General features: G+C 35.6%; 1 pseudogene; it reads right to left on the reverse strand.

Moving 5' to 3' along the window:
• Positions 1-1,557: 1,557 nt before the first annotated feature.
• LOC105036059 (outer envelope pore protein 24B, chloroplastic-like) lies at positions 1,558-3,708 on the reverse strand (annotated as a pseudogene).
• Positions 3,709-5,831: the final 2,123 nt, after the last annotated feature.

Here is a 5,831-nt window from a genome sequence, read left to right on the forward strand (position 1 = left end):
CACCTTGTAAGTTCATGCTACATTGTAGAGAATATTATCAAAGCTAAACCATAGCACATGCAGCACACATGATATAATATATTTGCAATCACCTAATTATACAGATCAAGAAAAATCAGACCTGAGTTTCTGACCCAATCTGAAGAGGAGTTATGTAAAGTTTGAATTTATGAGCTACGTCCAGCTCCTGAATGATATGTAAGATTGTTATCAATGGGATGAGGTTCGAATCATGTGAATTAGCAGCTTTTGTATCCCTTTCATATTCCAACACTTTATTTCTGATTGTTGGAAAATTAGATTAGAAAAAGTAGCATATGAGCAAATATCGTTGATTTCTTTCTTTCATTCTTTCTTGATTTGGTATAATTGTTTCATTTATGTAGGAGAGTACAACCCTGTGCCTAAGTAGGTGGTGTATATTGTACCCCCAACAAAAAGGTAGGTGGTATATATATGATGATCCATAGACCTTCCTGGCCCAATGTTTCCAAGCGTGCTACTTGAATTGCGCCTTGCAAACAGCTGTTTTCAGGAATTTCTCAACGGTGCCTTAATCACATTACAAACTACTCTTGTCATCTAACTTAAAGTGACATAATGATACCGAAATAACAGTATCATCACCCAAAACATTGTTTACTTAATAAATACTTCAGATGGTATATTTTTTTAAGAGGATGATTTTTAAGAATCGTAATTTTTAAAAATATTATTTTATTAAGAGAATAATGGACATACCAAATAACCTTCTTTTTATTTGTGTTACAAGAGCAGCCTATACTAATAATAATAATTAAGATGTTCTATCGTTATAGTTTTTTTTTTTTATTCTGAGGATAAGGAATTAAGCCAAAGGTCTAATTCAGTTTATTAAAGAAACAAAATTGTAACACCTGTTATATTTTTCTCCATTCTTATTTTTGTAATGCAAGCGGCTTAGAACCATCATTATAGCAGCAGCTGCAGCATTGTTATGGCTTGAACCATGACTAAATGTGCCTCCGATGGGACTTTCAGCTACATCCTAAATAGTGCTGAAATAATAAAAAACTATAATTATGCTTTAGATATGATAAAATATATGTTATGAAATCCAGAGTCAAACATCACTGATTGATGGCACCCCTACCCTTCCACTCAAGTTCTTTTCTTTAAAAAAATAAAAATAAAAATAGAAAGTCCTAACATCGTCTACGCCCCATGACGGTAAAATTAAAAAAAGAAAGAAAAAAAAAATTTAGACTGCATCGCATCGAGCTAGTGTTCTAGCAACGCAGTTCTCGTCCTCCACACAACCCTTACGCGTGGAAAACAAATGCGCCAAGGCCCAGCGTGCTTCTTACGTGACCCCACAGCCGCCCCAAAAGAGAGACTCAAACAAAGCGATGCAACTCTGTCGGCACTCGACATTAAGCATCACTTTCTTTGTGCCTATTACATTATTACCCCTAACTCGATTACATCCCTCCATCGAACGGTCGATGTTATCTCACTTTCGGTCTTATTATCTGACGTGATAATTTCTCAGGTGAAAAAAATTCACTCGAAATTGCCTTATTGCCCCGGACTATATGTACCCCAGAACCGACGATTCCAAGGGAACAAAGCGGAGTTGGAGAAGGGGAGAAAAGCCCTAGAGAGGGAACCTTCAACACTAGGTGTCACCTTTTAATCGATTGGTACGATTTTCTTCTCTGATCGATCTGGTGTTCTTCGATTGCATTTCGATTGTTCGCGTTATCATTGGCAGGTGCCATGGATTCTTTTCTTCTTTTCATCGTATATCATTTGATTTCTAGCATTTGGGTGGGCGGTGTGAGGATTGGGTGTGCCGGCGTTCTTCTTTGGTCTAGATTCTGTGTGCTTCAGGCATGCCTCTATTTATTGGAGATTTTCTTGATGGTGTGAGGATTTTCGCTGGCTGTCATTTAGAAATTGCCTCTCTTTTCTGGTTTGCTTATATTGGAGTTCGATTTTATTGGGCATTTATTCAAAATATGGGGTTTTTAGTGGAGGATTTTGAATTTATGTGGTGATTCTTGGAACCATTATCAGGATTTTGGAGCATGTCATGGAGCATGTTTTGCTTCGTATCCACTCTTTCTTATTTTTATGGAAAATAAAGATAACTTTTTGTTTATTCTTGTCTTGACACTTGTATAATGGTTGATTATCTCTAATTGGATTTCAGTGGTGTTGATAGGTTTACAGTTTTTGGTAGCCACAAATGATGTTTTTCAGAATTAATTGAAATTTTCTGATTGATCGAATGAAGTGGCACTGCATGGCGCAGCAGGGTCTATTTAAACCCTGTCTGCGCCTAGGGTTATGAGATGCTACACCATACCCAGCAAAACCCTGAAACCATTATTCTAATTTGCAGTGATTTAGATGGTTTTATAAATTATTTTATTTTAAAAATATATTTTATTTTATTGAGCTATTTATAAGTAAATTATAAGCTATTTATAAATTATTTTATTTTATTTAAAACTTCACATCAAGTTCTAAACCATATTATTGCAGACATAAAAAGAGCAACTCTGAACAAATATATGAGATAGAATAAACAAAAATAATTGATAACTTCAAGAAGGAATTTTTTTTTATAAAAATATTATATTTGTGCGTAACATGCATTATAAGCTATTAGATAAATATTATGAAGATCCGAAGAGCCAAATTTCATAAAATTCTTTTTTAAACTCATCATTTTTTATTCTTTTTATCTTTAATTATTTTTTATTTTTTCTATCCAGCTCGAGATTCTTCGACGATGCTTGGTAGATAGCCTTAACTGAAACACCCCCTTCAAACTTTCTCGTCACCATAAAATCCCACGAGTTCTTCGACACGTCATAACATGGCTCCACAGTTCTCCTCAGCACCCCGTGGATGTATACATACTTCACCTTACAATTCCTCGAATCCAAAGCATAACTCACCGACACCTTGTTCGTCGGATCGAATGCCACCATACCATCGATGCCCACCCGATTGTCCCCACAGGCATGCGTATAGGTCAAACTCACCGTCTTGTCCAAAACCCTCGCCGAATTCATGAACTAAAACCTAACATCCTGAAGACAAAAAAACAAAAATCAAAGATGACACATAAAATCACAAACCTTAGCCCTAAAAGTCGAAGTTTGCAAGGAGAAGAGGGATTAAGGGATGCGACGGATTGCCTTCTTGGGGACGTTGTAGTCGATGATGAAGGAGTCAGGCTTCTTGAGGGAGAGGGCGAGGCCATTGAGAGAGGGACCGTGGATGGTGGTGTCAGTCATGGAGGCCTTGAGCTTGAGGTCACCGGCGTTGACAGTGAAGGTGGTGGAAGCTGAGCTCTTGTCCACCTCGTATCTCCCCTTCACGAAGCTCCTCCCTCCTCGATCGGCCATGGATTTCTTCGGCGATCCCATCAAGTCCCAGCTGCTATGATTCAAGGCCACCTCCTTCCTTTGCTCAGACTTCAAGTCGGAGTCCTACATCACCAACCTTCGCTCCTTCGTCCCCCTGGAAAGCCTCGCTGCCGAGCTCCGTGCCCATCTCACCACCCTCAAGGTCGAGCTCACCAACCTCATCAATTTTTTGCTGTTTTCCATCCTCAGAAGTCTCGATCGGGTGGGAGGCTTTAAGTGAACGAAGCTTCTCCCGAAACTCTTCCAATCCTCCCACGATCCCATTCCACGCGGTTTCGCTCCACATGACGAAATAATTTTTATCCATGTGGCAAACGGAGATAACCCAACGCAATTGCTTCATTATATATATATATATATATGATAAGAATAAGAATTTTATAATGAAATACATCTTTGAGCAACTTAACGATGAATTGATTCACTTTATAGTATAAGCTGCAGTCAATTGTTCGTAATGGCCTCGAATTCAAAATCTGGTACGGGCAAGTTTAGAGTTGCTACTTAAATATCTTTTCATGTAATGCTTCATTTTTTCTTTTTGATAAAAGAAAAAAACATCTTTAAGTGATCTTAATAAGGCGACAATAAAATTGTTATAATAGAGTTACCTTAAGATACACAGCAACATCAATATGGATGTCATAATTAAAATCTCTACAAGCCAATCAATCTATAGAATAATTAGCTTTTTTAGAATAATATGATTGGCAGAAAAATTTTAGTAACTAGGCTAGAATCACTCTGAAGCACAATTCAATTTTTCTGAGAAGTTACAAAAATAGTTTGTTAATATAAATGATGGACAATCAAATTGTTATAATAGAGTTACCTCATGATACACAGCAACATCAATATAGATGTCATAACTAAAATCTCTACAAGCCAATCAATCTATAGAATAATTAGCCTTTTTAGAATAATATGATTTGCAGAAAAATTTTAGTAACTAGGCTAGAATCACTTTGAAGCACCATTCAATTTTTCTGAGAAGTTACAAAAATAGTTTGTTAATATATGATATCACATGTCTTGGAAAAATTTTAAAGCCGCAAAGGGATGGAGCATATCAAAGAGAAGATGATTCAAATATCTAAAAGGTGATGTAGTAACCAGGCTAGAATCACTCTGAAGCACAATTCAATTTTTCTAAGAAGTTGCAAAATTAGTTTATTAATATATGATATCATATGTCTTGGTTTGGCGGAGAGTTGAAGATTAAAAAGGAGAAATAGAATGAAAATCATAAATTATAGCAAGAGGAAATTAAGCTAACAATGAAAAATATATTTTGTTCTTCTACTTCTTATTTTTATTATTTTACTTATTTTTTAATGATGTTAATATTTATTTATTGGATTTGGTTAGGGATGGCAACTATTTATTCATTGGATTTGATTAGGGATGGCAACAGATGGGGTATTCGTAAAATTTGCCCTACCCATATCCGAATCCATTTAAAATCTTACTATCTGAACCCATCTACAGTATTAACCAAAAATTTCAAACCCGTTCCATTCAAAATTGTTATATTTGCCGGGTATTCTAACCTATCTGACTAAATATTATGCTTCTATCAAGATCAATCTCTCAAAAGCCTAAGGCACCAACTCACACCGTCGTAACCGGAATCTAGAAATCCTTTCAACCTCCCTTGGGATCTCTCCTTCTTCGCATATCTCTGAAACAGAGGATGAAACGAAAAGAAAAAAAAAAAGCAAAAAGAAAAAAAATTACCAATCTATGTGAGAAAAGGCCTTAGCTTTTTTTTCTTTCTTTCTTTTTTTCATTGATTTTCCTATATTTTTTCATAATTTTTCCTCTATTTTTTGTATCCACAGGAGTTTTTGATGGAAGATTAGAGCCTTTTGACCAAAAATACTGCAAATCACATAAAATATCATGCTTCTATCAAGATTAAGCTCTCAAAACCTAAAAAGACTAACTCACACCGCCATAACTCTAAAGAAAAATCCCAATAGAACCTAAAAAACCCCTCCCATCTCCCTCAAGTGCTCTCCTCTCCCACAAATCCCCATGGAAAGAGATTGAAATGAAAAAAAAAAATCAATCCATATGAAAAAAAAAATATTTTCCAATTTTTTCTATTCTCTTTTATTTTTCTTGACATTTCTTTTGTTGTGCCCTAATTTTCCTTCTACTTTTTTTTCTCAAGAGTCTCAATCGAGGCTTGGAGTGGTTGATAAAGAATCTTAGAGGTTAGCTGGATGTTTAAAAGCCCTAGCCTACTAGTATTTATATAGAAACAGATTCAAATAGTGGGTATCGGAGAACAAAATCTCAAATCTGTCTCCAACTCAAACGAAATTTTATTTTAAATCCTAAACCGATTCTAAAGCCTATTAGGATAAGTAAAATGGGTCCTATTAAAATTTGGGGCGGGTTGGT

Source organism: Elaeis guineensis, chromosome 10, assembly GCF_000442705.2.
Source record: "Elaeis guineensis isolate ETL-2024a chromosome 10, EG11, whole genome shotgun sequence".
Lineage (NCBI taxonomy): Eukaryota > Viridiplantae > Streptophyta > Magnoliopsida > Arecales > Arecaceae > Elaeis > Elaeis guineensis.